Consider the following 15,127-nt stretch of genomic DNA (forward strand, 5'->3'; position numbering starts at 1 on the left):
AAAGTTGGCTTTAAATGTGTTACAAAATATTATAATTCCTGCTTTAATTCTATGACTGTCATGAAATGATCACAGAAAGAGGATTTATCTTGAAAAATGACTTTCCAATCTACTTGCAGCTCAATTTTAAAATCCATTGAGAATAATGGTTAGAGACTCTACTAAAGTAATTCTGCAATTAAAGTTTGTCTTGTGGGAATTGGGAAATATTAAAACCCCTGCTTTTAACCTGTGTCTGTCATGAAATTATCACATAAAGAGGTATTTATCTTGAGAAAGAACTTATTTCAATCTAACTGGAGTTCAATTTTAAAATCTACCAAGAACAATAGTGAAATAAAACAATATATAAATAATAATACTAACATAGACACCTTTTTATTTAAAAGACTACCACATTCATTTTACTTATTATTTTCACATATATCAAATAAGGTAATTGCAGAAGGCATCCTATTTTATGCATTGTGGCTGCCTTGCCTCTTCCATCTTTTACATGGAAAGATTTAACAGTCATTTCTGCCTATGATGATGCTGTTAATGCCATATGATCGTACAGTTGGACATACTTGAGACAAGACTATTATCATAGCATGATGCTGAAACCAGGGATATGACTATGGTCTAATAGCTAGGTAGCTACCAAATGTGAAGAATTGTTAACCCCTTCATATTAGGGCAATTGCTCTTGGATCGCTAGTGCTTTGAAAAGTAGAGCTACCGCTAACGTAGTACAAATATTTGCCACTACCCTACATATGTGTTCTAGAAATTTCATTACAAATCTATTTTTTGCATTTATCACATGAATTAAAATGTGATATAGCTTCTAGGACTTTCATTAAGGGCATACACTTTAGACTTTGTATGCAGCAACACAAAATGACAAGGAAAACAGGGTAAAGGGAAATACATGGAATCACTTTTTAAAGTTACTAGTTGGCTTATGTTCTTAAAGAACCTGATCAATAAATAATGACTGAAGTAGACGTGACAGTGAAACTGTATGCAAGTCGACAGGCACAGTGTCTGAGAAACGCAATATACTCAGTGGCACTGAGCGAGACAAAAAATACATGAAGAGCTATGGGCTGTTTCTCTGTGTGATATGACCCGTGTCGTCATTTAGTTCAACAAAAGCAAAAAAACCCTAGTTTTATATCATTTACAAAACCACTTTAATTTCCCAGTTTCCTTCTGTTACTGGACATAACCAGAGAAAAGATACAAGGTTAAAATTTTTTACCTTTACTGATAAGTTAGAAAAGAAGTAGAGTTGAGGGTCGGAAGAAAAGAATGGGAATACACAGATCCTCCAAATGTAAAAAATTGCATGCCATTGATAGTTTTTAAACTGTTGAGTGCAATAACTCCCATTGGCTTTACTGTGCCCCACCCAGGCACAAACTTCAGGGGACTCCAAGGCCAATAGTGTTCTCTTTTATTACAACAAGCATAAGATTAAGGTGGTGTCTTGTTAACAATCAGGGCTTTTTTGTTTGTTTAGGAGGTGTGAACTCTCTAAGGAGATGATGATGATGATGATGATGATGATGATGATGATGAGAGACAACATTTGGAGTCACACTATTCCATGAAATTCATATCAGTTTATCTGAAAGTCTTAAAATAGCATTTTTGTCCTACAAAGGATGGCAATGAAAATGTGGTTTTTTTCCTAACTAAACTTCTGTTAGAAAGATGTACTGTCAAAGAATAAAATCCCTACTCTAAGCATATAATACCATCAAAGTGACTCATGTCAAAGTAGAACTATGTTGTAGCTAGTTGTAGCCATGTGTTATCTTCAAGATAGATGGTGAGTGTATGTGTTTGATAACTTAAGAGGTATTTCTTGTAGTTTTTCTTTGAAAGTCTGGTAGACTTCTTCCATGAATCCGTATGAATCTGGGATTTTTCCAACCAGAGGGCTTTTATTACTGTTCCAATCTTATTTCTTGTGTCTGTTTACCTTGTTATCTCTTCTTGGTTTAACTTTAGTGGTCTTCATGAATCTACTAATTATTCCATTTCTCTTAAGTTTTCTAACTTAAAAGAATATAGATTTTTTAAAGTGTTTCCTTACAATATGCTGATTTTTTATAATCTTTCTCTGCTCATCTTCAATTTTGTTAAGCAGATTTTCTAGTTTTGGTTAATTGGGCTAAGAGTCTGTCAATCTTGCTTATCTTTTCAAAAAAACAGGTTTTAGATTTGTTGGATTTTTGTGTTTTCTTGTTATTTTTATTTCATGTTTTCTGCCTTAGTTGGTGGTTGTTTCTTCTAATCTACTGAATTGGGGTTTGGTTTGTTCTTGTTTTTCTAAATTCTTGAGTTTCATCCTTAAATCATTTATTAGTGTTCTTTCTAGTTTTAAATTTAGGCTCTTGGAGATATAAGTTTATCTTTCAGAACTGATTTTAATGCATCCCAGGGGTTTTAATATACTTCCATTTTCATTTATTACCAACACATTTTATTTTCTTCTTGATTTCAGTGAGACATTAATCTTTCAGTAGTGTATTTAATTTCCTTGAGTTCCTGTCATTTCTGATTGTTTTTTTTTTCCTTTGCAGCTGCTGATTTAAGCTTTGTTGCATGGTCCTCCAAACACATTGCATTATTTCTACTTTTTCTTTATTTCTTGAAGACATGGTCCATTTTGCAGTAAATTCCTTGGGCTGCTGAGTATACTGGATATCCTTTGGTGTTTAAGTCAAATGCCTTTAGATATTTGTTATGTCCTCTTGATGTATGATGCCATTTACTTCAGATGTTTCTCTGTTTATTTGTTTGTCTGTTTTTGTCTATGCAATCCCTCGTTAGGAAAAAATGGGGTATTACAATCTCCTACTGTTACTGAGTTGATATTGGGTTGTGTCATGAAGTTCAGTTAGTATGCTTTTGATGAAATTGGGTACAACAGAATTTGGCGCATCTATTGTTCAAGATTGTAATGTCATTTTAGCCCACTTTCCCTTTATCAAAATGAAGTGCCCCTCTTTATTACTTCAGACCGATTTTATTTTGAAGTCTATTTTTTTAAGTATTAAGACAGTGATGCCTGATTGTTTGAAATACTTTTCCGTCCTTTCATTGTAATGTGGTGCCTTTCTTGAACATGAGATGAATTTCTTATAAAATAACAAACAAAAGAAAAATGGGAAAAGTTGCATTTTAATATTTACTTTATTCAACTAACCCAAGCCTTTTTATTGGGAAGTTGAATTCATTAATATTTAAAGATATTACTGAAAAGTATGTATTTTTTGCTGTTCTTTACTTTTATTGTTTGTGTCTTAATATTCTTTATGTTTCAGTAATTATAGTTTCATTTATTTTCATTCTGTAGCTTATAGCTTATGCTTATTCCTCCTTGTTACTGCAGCTAAGACTTTAATACAGTTCTAAGTAAAATGCGTGAGAGGTTCATTTTTTCATGATTTGATCTTAATTTTAGCAAGAAAACATTTGGTATGGTAGGAATATACTTCTTTGGTGATATCCTTTATTGATTTTGGCATGAGTCGATTCTTTTCCTACATGAAGATCTATGGTGAAAGGTTTTTTTTTTTTAACTACATTTATGTTTTGAATATTGGGAGTGGAAGTTTGTTTTGCCACATACTTGCAATGAGTTCGCTGAGATGATCATATTTATTCCTGCTAATACACTTACTTGGTAAGTTACACTAATTTTGTCATTTTAAATAAACCATTCATTCTGGGGATAAAATATGATTTATTGTAATGTGCTAATATGTAAAAAGATATGCATACAGGTAAACATATTTAATATATATTAACTTGATCAAGTTTTGTAAAAATTAAAAGTTGACTGAGAATTTATGATTTTAGACTTCATTAAAGAGTAGTCTATAAATGTTTTATTTGGTTTTTGCGTTCTATTGTAAAATGAGAATTATAAGAGCAATTATATACCTGGTAGAATGTGCATAATTAACAACATTCAAATGTTATTGTTAAAATATCTGTAAAGCTATAGTGGTTTGAAATTTACTTGTAAAGGGCACTATTGCTATAAATATTTGCATTGTTATTAATCTATGTTTATTAATACAAATTTAAGGTCAATTTTGATATATATATATGTATTTCTGATCTTGGTTAAGGTATTATTTATGCAGCTCATTTTAAAATTTACTGTATAATTGGGAAATATAGGCTAATAGATAATCATCTATAATAGTCAAGCTTGTAGTCATGTTAGTTAGATTTTTTAAATATACAGAGATGGATTTTAGATAGATAGGTATTCTTCAAGCCTTTCAAAGACTACAGAATATGGCATTTAAATATTTTAAGAATTTAAGACTTTTCATGACAGTGAGACACATATGTTCCTGGCAGCAACAGTTTACTTCAATAGGATGATGGGCATCAAAGAGGTTCCTTATGGAGTCTCCTAGTTATTTGGGCAAGAAACTCCTCCCAGAGCCTCCCTACTTCCTCACTTACCCAAATCCACACCCTTTCTCCTTTTCATTAGGATACAGACAGGCATACATAATAACAAAATAAAAACAAACAAACCAGAATATGATAAAAACAAAGAAAAAAACAGAAGAAAAACAGCCAAAGGAAAAGCTCAAGAAACATACATAGACTCGGGGACTAGCATATTTACACACACAAAAATCTCATAAAAACACGAAACCAGAAGCCAGAATATATGTGTGGAGGACCTATAAGGTGGGAAGGAAAGGAAAAAAGAAAGCCCTGACAAAGCATTATGAGACAAAGACCTGCAAAAATGCCGTTAAGTTTGTCTTGTATTGGTCATCAACTGCATGGGCATCTTCTGGGGCCTGTTCTTTAGAGAGATTTGTGAGCGGCTTCCAATTGGCTGTAGCTTGTGAGTCAAGGATGATGACCTTTGTCCACTCACCCTCTCAGCATTAGGACCCCCATCAGGCCCAGACCTGTGCAGGCCCTGTACATACTGCCACAGTCTCTGGGAGTGCATAGAAAACACAAGATTTTTAAGGAAAGAAATGATGGAGCCGATCCTTACTGTTGTGTGCTCATAATAACACAGAAGAGAGCATTCATAACTGGAAGGCATCGGTGATGTTAAACAGACCTTAAGGCTGCGAAGTGTTGAGAGTACTCATGTAGAGCAGCAAGCCACAGGAATGCAAATCGTCCACAGAGCCAGGAGTGCAGCTAGCAGGTGGCTTCATCCATTAATCGGATGTCAGCGCACTGGTGCTTGGGCTCTTAACATCTGGAAAGACCCATTAATGCTTTTAATTAAGTAAAAGACAGATCATGCCATGTTCCTTCATATAAGAAAACCACAGTAACAAAAGAAAAAGCATTGCCTATAATTCTAAGTCATTCTCATTTTACATAAATAAATACAGTATTTTAGGTACATTGTATGGAGGTTTTACTTTCACCAATTTTCCATACATCATTTCAGGATTTTATGGAAAATGCTTCATTGACTTTTTGATGATTGGAGAAATTTTCATAAGGAGAAAAATGTTCTTTTTACCTCTGTTTTGATTAACATTTTTAACTTTGAAAATATTTCTACTAGAGTTTGTGAGTTGTAGAAGTTCCTTGGTAGAATTTTTGGGGTTGCTTATGTAAACTATCATATCATCAGCAAATAGTGAGAGTTTGACTTCTTCTTTTCTGATTTGTATCCCCTTGTATCTCCTTTTGTTGGCTTATTGCTCTAGCTAGAACCTTGAGTACTATATTGAATAGACATGAAGAAAGTGGACAACTTGTCTTGTTCTTGATTTCAGTGGTATACTGGGAGTTTCCATTTAGTTTGATGTTGGCTGTTTGCTTGCAATATATTGTCTTTATTATGTTTAGGTATGTTCCTTGTATCCCTGCTCTCTCTAAGACCTTTATCATGAAGAGATGCTGTATTTTGTCAAAGACCTTTTCGACACATAATGAGATGATCATGGCTTTGTTTTTTTCAGTTTGTTTATTTGGTGGATTACATTGACATATTTTCATATGTTGAACCATCCCTGTATCTCTGTTTTGAAGTTTACTTGATCATGGTAAATAATTTTTGATGTGTTCTCGGATTTGGTTTGCCAGTATTTTATTGAGTATTTTTGCATCAGTATTCATGAGTAAAATTGGTCTGTTATTCTCTTTCTTAATAATGTCTTTATGTAGTTTGGGTATCAGGGTAATTGTAGCCTTTAAAAAGAGTTTGACAATGTTCCTTCTGTTTCTATTGTGTGGAACAATTTGAGCAGTATTGGCATTAGTTCTTCTTTGAAAATCTTGTAGAATTCTGTACTGAAGCCATCTGGTCCTGGGCTAGAATCTGGAAACAACTTAAATTCCCCTAGACTGAAGAATGGATAAAGAAAATGTGGTACATACATTTACACAATAGAGGACTACACAGCGGAAAAAAATAATAACATCTTGAAAGTTGCAAGCAAATGGATGAATGTAGAAAACACCATGTTAAGTGAGGTAACCCAGACACAGAAAGACAAACATCAAATGTACTCACTCATAAGTGGCTTTTAGACATAAAGCAAAGAAAACCAGCCTACAATTCACAACACCAAAGAACCTAGACAACAAGGAGGGCCATAAGAAAGACATACATGGGTCTAATCTACATGGGAAGTAGAAAAAGACAAGATCTCCTGAGTAATTTGGGAGCATGAGGACCATGGGAAAGGGTAAAAGGGGAAGGAGGAGGAAGGGAAGGGAGTGGAGAAAAACATGTAGCTCAATAAAAACAATAAAAAAGGGGGAAGATGTTTTTTTGTTAAAAAAAAGAGTTTATGAAGAAACATCCATACTTATAATCTCAAAATAACTTTTGGAGGATTCAGGTATAACAGTAGAAAGTCTCAGTGTAGAAAGAACCTTTTCCAGTTTTGAACCTTAAAAGAGAACTATTTATATGTGAAGTTCTTCCTATAAGGCACACATAAATGTTCACATCCACACAAGTATCGAAATTTCCAAGTTATACCAGACAATTCACCACCAGAAACAACTTTAACAGCAACTCTTCCAAAACCTTCTAAATGTGAAATTATAAGACTCACAATGCATTGCTAGGGTTATCTTAAGTGGGAAACATTTTAAAAAGTAATTTAGAATTGCATTACATTGCACAAAGTTTCAACACCAAACCCCAAATGCCCCTCAGTTCTAATCATCTCTCCCTTCACTCTCTCCCTCAACCCCATCTGCCCCCTTCCTGATCCCCCAACTCCCATTCTCACCAACCCCTAGTCAGCCATAAAATCTATTCTATTTTCCCCTCCCAGGGAGACCCATGTATTTCCCCTGGATTGTAGCATATACATAATGGATAATATGTACTTTTAAGAGAATACAAACCATATTTATTTTAGTGGGTCTGGGTTACCTCACTCAGGAATTTTTTTCTAGTTACATCCATTTACTTGAAAATTTAATGTTTTTTTAAACATCTGAGTAATACTCCATTGTGCAAATGTACCATATTTTCTTTATCCATTCTTTGGTTGAGGGACATCTAGGTCATTTCCAGTTTCTGGGCATTATGAATAGATCAACAATGAACATAGTTGAGCAAATGTTCCCATGGTAAGATGGAAAGCGTCCTGGTATATACCCAAGAGTAGTATAGCTGGGTCTGGAGGTAGATCAATTCCCAACTTTCTGAGGAACTGCCATTTTGATTTCCGAAGTGACTGTACAAGTTTGTACTCCCACCAGCGATTGAGGCATTTTCTCCTTGTTCCACATTCTTACCAGCACAAGTTGTCACTTGTGTTATTGACTTAGTAGTCACTCTGACAAGGGTAAAATGGAATCTCAAAGCTTTGATTTGCATGTCCATAATGGCTAAGGATGTTGAATATTTCCTTAAATGTTTTTTAGCTATTTGAGTTTTCTTTATTGAGAATTCTCTGTTTATATCTGTTTCCTATTTTAACTGGATATTTGGTTTTTTTTAATGTCTAGTTTCTTGAGTTCTTTATATATTTTGAATATTAGCCCTCTATTAGATGTGTAGTTGTTGACATAGGCTTCTGTCCTGCCCAGTTCCCACAGTTTTTTAGTCCCAAATAAATACACCAAGGTCTACATTAATTACAAACTGGTTGGCCTGTTAGTTCAGGCTTCTCATTAATTAATTCTTACATCTTACATTAACCCACTATTTTTATCTGTGTTAGCCATGTGACTTGGTACCTTTTTCAGTGAGGCAGTCACATCTTGCTTTCTCTGCAGCTGGCTCATGATTTGGAGACTGAGCTTCCCTCTTCCCAGAATTCTCATTGCCATGCCTCTACTTCCTGCCTAATTGCCATCATCCCACCTATACTTGCTGGCTGGCTACTGGCCAATCAGAATTTTATTAGAAATAATACAAGTGACAGGAATAAAGACCATTGTCCCACCGCATGTAGTTGGTAAAAATCATTTCCCATTATGTAGACCACTGCTGTCTGAATGACAGTGTCCTTGGCTGTACAATAGATTTTCAGTTTCATGAGGTCCCACTTATTAATCATTAATCTTAGTGCCTGTGCTGTCTATATTCTGTTCAGAAAACTATTTTCTGTGCCAAATGTATGCAATGGCATTCCTCACTTTCTCTTTTATCACATTCAGTGTATCTGCTTTTATGTTAAGGTCTTTGATTTCCTTGGACTTGAGTTTTGAGTAGCGTGAGTAGTATAGATGGGTTTGCATTCTTCTACATGCAGACATCCAATTTTATCAATGACATTTGTTAAACATGCTGGGAGGGGGTTCCAGTGTGTATTTCTAGCTTCTTTATCAAAAATTATATGTCCATATGTGTGTAGATTTCTGTCTGGGTCTTTAATTTGATTCCGTTGATCACGTGTCTGTTTTTATGCCAGTACCATGTGGTTTTTATTACTATAGCTCTGTAGTATAACTTGAAATTGAGAATGGTGAGGCATCCAGAAACCCAGGGCAGTGGAAACTTCCTGAAATGTATGAAGGTGATCCTAAGGAAAATTCCTAACAATGGGGTATACAGAGTTTCAGTGCGTCATCTCATTCTCCAGGTATATGAGGACAACTGGCCAGGTCGAAGAAGAGGCAACCACCATACCAAGCTAAAAATAATGGCTTCAGTGACTGGGAAAGACCTAATTGTGACAAGTATTTGTTGGGATTCAGATTCTAATTTCAGACATAGGACCACACCTCAAATACTACTTAAAAGAACGTGCTAGAGCAGTGGCTCTCAACCTTCTTGATGCCGCGACCCCTTAATACAGATCTTCATGTTGTGGTGACCCCAACCATAGAATTATTTCACTGCTACTCATAACTATAATTGTGCTACTGTTTTGACTCATAATGTAAATATCTGATTAGCAGGATATCTGATATGTGACCCACAAGTTGAAAACCTCTGTCTAGAGTACTGTAGTCCTCCCTCCATGGAACCCCTCTTACGATATACCACTTCCCATGCGGGAAAGTTATGTAATGAAATAAATGAACACAAAAAAATTTCCTTCAAAATACTATCTGTGATAAGTTGTATCAGTTACTGATTATTTTATATCACTCAAAATGATAAAATGTCAGCACATAACTGCAAACTGACACAATTTGTGATGTTTGCTAAAACTGTAGTATGTATTCTGTGGCAACTATCATTTATTGATTCAATAGTTTTATTTTTTGTAATCTCTCTGGTTGCCAACTAATGCTTTAGGTACAGAAAATACACTAACATACAAAACAAACTTATGCTCTGCTGTAGAGAGCTAAGAGTGCAGAGTGAAGGAAATAATAAATAGGACAAACATACAAAATATATTAACCACTGCAAGACCCTATAAAACCTCACATGGTAACAGCATTTCAGGATGGCAGATGCCCACTGGGCAAAACTGACATTTAATGGTGCTTATAAGACTGGAACTTTTCATCAACCCAAACTTTGGCAAGTAAAAATCTGAAACTTGAATCAAATCTTGTGATCAATATTTTGATCAACCATGCTTGTATAATAAAAACAAAATCAAAATCTAAATATTTACTTTAGTGTCCTTTCTAGGCTGAACACGCTGATGTCCTGAGGGAAAGAATGTGGGAAGGAATGAGCTCATGAAAAGGGCATGATAACGGTTGGGTCTCCTCCTGCCCCCACACTCACACAAGACCTGATCTTCCTAGGTGACCCTTCCATTGCCTGTACCTAATCCAGTTATATTTGAACTCTTATGGCAAATATGAGTTCTATGATCAGATTATCAATCTTGAGAAAAGAAAGGAGTCTTTCACGTTAAAGATCATCAGAAGTCCAAATGTGTCCAACATCTGAGTTGGGGACAGTCTTATCCTTGAAACTGTTTGTACTTAATATGCAGGTCTGTGGTAACTCTGAGTTATTACTGTGTTTAAGAGAAACACATAATAGGACATCAATTTTATTATTTGAATTTTTCCATGTGATACTCATATATCACCACAAGTCAGTCTTAAATAATACAGTTATAAAATAAAACAATCCACTGTCTGCAAATATTGAGGACTAGTTGTGCTAAAATCATAGAAACTTTTACTGAAATAACTTTTCCAAAGACCTTTTTCACATCCACATAAATATTTAAAGAGGAAATTCATGGGCAAGTTCTTCCTATAGCTAAGTAGAAAAGTGGCAAGTATCCAGTGGCTATGAATAGTGTGAGCGTATGATATGGGTGCTTCAAAACAAAGCCTACCTTTTAAATCATCATAATTCACTTCTTAGACATCCTCTGGCATTGGTACATCTTGACTTCAAATTTTTTTCAGACATCTCCAAAATGAAAATTTAGAGGTTTAGAAAGAAATATCGGGAAAATAAATTCATGTGTAAACAATATGTCTACAGGGCTATTACACAACTCAAATTATAATACAAGCAATGTTTTTAAGTATTCTTACATTCTGAAGATAATGTTTCAAGATTTTAGAAGCCAGAACTTTGTTTATAATAGTCATGGCCTTCCTAGGCCAAATCCTTAGCCTGTGAACTAAAGTTAAAAAAGAAAAAAAGCAAGCTTTAAATTATCATTTAGATTGCTAGTGCAAATTTCTTTTTAATTGTCCAAAGCGTAGTGATACTAGAAATGTGCAAAGCCAACAAAAACAAACAAAAAACACCAATACTAACAAAAAAATTAAAATAAAACCCAAGCATTTGACTGTATCGTTTGAGCCCTTAATCATACCTACATAGGGCAATGCTGGAATCATCTGAAGTTAATTTTGTGGCAACGAGAGAGATTACAAGGAAATTAGATCAATGTTAGCTCTCTCTCTGCTCTCTTGTAAGACACAGTGGAGAAAGCTCTTTGTATTTAAGATATAAAAAAGAAAAGGAGCTGTCATTATGCTTGAAGTTCTAGGTATAAAACTGCCAGAAGAAGTAACAGAGTTACACCTGCTGTCTATAAATCTCATGTGGTGATCGGGGGAGATTGGATGGCTAACAATAACTTCAGGGAAATTCGATCTTGGTACTCCCTAAAATTAATTCACGTTTAGAGTCTTTAATCCTGTGTAAGTCATAATGAATGTGTTGGTTTTGCATCTAAGCGCTGTTAGACTGTTTTACAAACTGGAGCACCCAAACTCTGGAACTTTAGTAATTTCTGCCCTCTGTTTCTGTTTTCAGCTCTTAGTACCCAGCCATCATAACTTCCTGTGTATTATTGCCTTGGCTAAAAGCTATGAAGCTCTGGACATCTCCATTATGAAAACACATTACTTCATACCGTGCTAAAAGTTTCCTCTGCCTAGATGTTTCCAAAGTCTCTTCTCATCCAAAATTGAACTGTTTAATCCCATCATCCGCAACTGCTTGTTTGTCCCCTTGCCATTATACTCTCTCCACACTGCCTTTTCTCTAATCTCTACCTACCATAAATTCATGAGGAAGTGTGTATAGATTAATTTGCAACTTGGAATTTTCCTTAATTGAAAATTGCACATAATTTTTCAGACTCTCTGATATGTTTTTAAAGAAGTAAAAACCCCAGTTGTACAGGTGAGTAACGATCCAGAAGGAAGTTTGAAAATTAATTTCATAGTAGGAAGTTTACAGATAACAGTGGCCTACATGTTTAAAAATATTTAACAGAAGTTTTCTGGAAATACCAGTCTTGGATAGATGTGTCTTTTAGACAGAAAGCCTGCAGTGTAGAGATTTTGGACTTTTATATGCCTTTAGAGTAAATGAGAATTAAAAATTAGATAAAGAAAAAACTACAGCAATTAACTTTTTATAACACAGCAATCTATTTGACTTTTTCCTAAAATTAAATATAGTAACATCTTTTTCCCCTTCCCTTTCTACCATCTAGTCATTCCCAAGTCCTCTACCTCCCTCATTCTTTAAATAATTTTTCCTTGAATATGTAGTGTATATGTATTTATGTATGCATAACTGTATAAATGCTACCTGATGAGTCTTAGTGATATACATAACGTGTGTGTGTGTGTGTGTGTGTGTATGTGGTGTAGGAGGTACTTCTGTTTGTGTGTTGCTTTCCTTGGTTAAGAAAGAAAGAAACTGCTTGGCCTGATAGGGTAGGCAGAGAAGACAGAACTGAATTCTGGGAGGAAGAAGCAGAATCAGAGGGAGAGCCATCATGGAGCTGCCGGATCAGATATGCTAAATCTTTCCCGGTGAGCCACAACCTTGTGGTGAACACAGATTTAATAAAAATGGGTTAAATCAAGATGTGAGAGTTAGACGATAGGAAGCTAGAGCTAATGGCCAAGCGGTGTTTTAATTAATACAGTTTCTGTGTGATTATTTCGGGTGTAAGCTAGCCAGGCAGCCGAGGGTGTAAGGGCCACCCTGCTCCCTACAACACACACACGTGTGTGTGTGTGTGTGTGTGTGTGTGTGTGTGTGTGTGTGTGTGTGTGTGTGTGTGATTTCAGGACTGGTCATTTGGTATTAGATAACCAATTGAGGAATTCATCCTTGGGGGAAATTAATTCATCAGTGGCCTGTTGTTCTTTGTGTAAAGTGCTGCTTCCAGTACGTTATTTAGAATTAGTCTGCCTCTCTCTCTCTCTCTCTCTCTCTCTCTCTCTCTCTCTCTCTCTCTCTCTCTCTCTCTCCTTCAGCAGATAGTTTTGCTGAATACAGTCATCTAGGTTGGCAGGCATCATCTTTTAGAATGTGGGGTGCATTGCTCCAGACTTTCCATGTGATGTGGGCATATAAACTTCTTCTTTGGCTGTGTGTCTGATGTGAGAGTCTAACCTACCCAAGATTGGGTTAGTGCAGGGGCTTCAGGACCAAGGTTAGACCAGGTAAAGCAGTTGAATAATTTGCTTAACTGGATCTCAGTCGGAGGGAGTGGGTGGCAGTTGGGTGCTCACTAGGCAAATCTGGTTCACGAGCCAAGCAAACTATTTGACTTTTTAAGGAACACAATATGTATGATATCCATTTTCTTGTCTTTTAATTTTGTTTGTTTAGGGAGTTGAATATACGGGATGTTTTGACATTTGTAATGCTGTTAGAAGGGAATATTAGATGGAGGTGGCAAGTAATATTATAGAACATGCTAGATTTAAAACAGTCTGCTATGTAAGTTCAAACATGGCTGTAGTTTATACTGTATGCTGATAATGAGCCAGTCAACATCTGTCTGGTTTCTTGTATAATCTTCATACTTTAGTGAACATGTGGCTGCCATCACCACCATTTCATATACAGGTGGACTGAAACACAGCCACATCAGACATGTTGCCTTTGAGAGGTGACTTGAAATCAGCATTTCACACCAGAATTTGGGACCTCCAGACTGTTGTTTTCATTTTTGTCACTATTACAATATTTTAGAGTAATAACCCTGAAATATTGATTTAAGAAGAAATAGAATGAAAAAAATTTATGGGGAAAATTGAGATATGCCATACATGCAATTTCCTTGTTTGGTTGCATTTTTTCAAATTATTTCTTTCATATTTTTTTAGATTATAATATAATTACATCATTTTTCCTTTCCCTTTCCTTCATCCAACTCCTCTCATAGGTCTTTCCTTGTGCTCTTTAAAATTCATGGCCTCTATTTCATTCATTGTTTTTACACATACACACAAACATGTACACATGTAAAAAATTCTAAGTGCATAAATACAACCTCAGTCTGTGCGATGTTGCTTGTATGTACATTTTCAGACCTGACCATTTGTACTGAATGGACAACTGATGTGCTCTTCCCTGAGAAAACGATTTCTCCTACTCTCAGCATTCCTTAGCTGTTTACAGTTCTTTGTAGGCACATTAGCATGTCTCTCCTTGTCCTTGTCCATCTCATGTACCGGCAGTCAAGTTGGTAGGATTCTAATTTTTTTAATTACATTTTATAAAATCATGGGTGTTTGATGCTTATAGTGACATTTAATCTGGACCCTGACTCTCCTACTTTACTACTTAAAATATTGCATCAACCTGAGACTTAATTTATATCAATATATAGCACGACTTACTTGTCAGACTTACTGTGAATATTAGTTAACACCTGCAAGGGAATAAGCACTCACGGATATGCTTGTTGTGTGGCAGTGATAGAAGTTATCATTTTCTTTCCACTTACTCTCTGCTCTTTGGTCCTAATTCAAAAGGAGAAGATTAGAAAGTCCCTGGAATGGCCCATTGATCTGGGACTTGAGAAGACAAGAAGATAAGGTTTACCAAAACCATATATGTCTGTGCACTACATATTTTTTTAACTTGGCTGCTGTGAAATGAACATAACATTAGATTGGTTATCTACCACTTATTTAGTAGATTCTGTGGCATCTAGGCAACAGATGCCACAAGACAAATGTTTTGTCTTGGTATAAGAAGGTACTGTGGAGAATAAAGAGATGCTTGGTGTAGCTCTTCACCATACTTAATACATTATTATTCCAAGAAATGAGCCTTACAAGCACTTTTGATTCTCCTGAAGCCTCCTTTCTGCCTAAAGTGGTAGTGTCAAGTTGCTGTCACCCTTGAGTCTTGTCCAACACTTCTTAAGAGTGCATCCCAACTGAGGCCTCATGCATGTCTAGGGAAAATTGTATGTATAGATGAATCACATATGCATTAAGAGTGCATCCCAACTGA

The 15,127-nt window shown here is 35.4% G+C and overlaps 1 long non-coding RNA gene across 1 annotated transcript; it reads right to left on the minus strand.

Annotated features, from left to right (window-relative positions):
* Positions 1-10,339: 10,339 nt before the first annotated feature.
* On the minus strand, positions 10,340-14,518 carry LOC142847389 (uncharacterized). The gene is made up of 3 exons (XR_012910157.1): positions 14,506-14,518; positions 10,731-10,807; positions 10,340-10,400 (listed from the first exon to the last, which is right to left on the minus strand). It is a non-coding gene; the product is annotated as an uncharacterized LOC142847389 (long non-coding RNA).
* Positions 14,519-15,127: the final 609 nt, after the last annotated feature.

This window comes from Microtus pennsylvanicus, chromosome 3, assembly GCF_037038515.1.
Source record: "Microtus pennsylvanicus isolate mMicPen1 chromosome 3, mMicPen1.hap1, whole genome shotgun sequence".
NCBI classification, from domain to species: Eukaryota; Metazoa; Chordata; class Mammalia; order Rodentia; family Cricetidae; genus Microtus; species Microtus pennsylvanicus.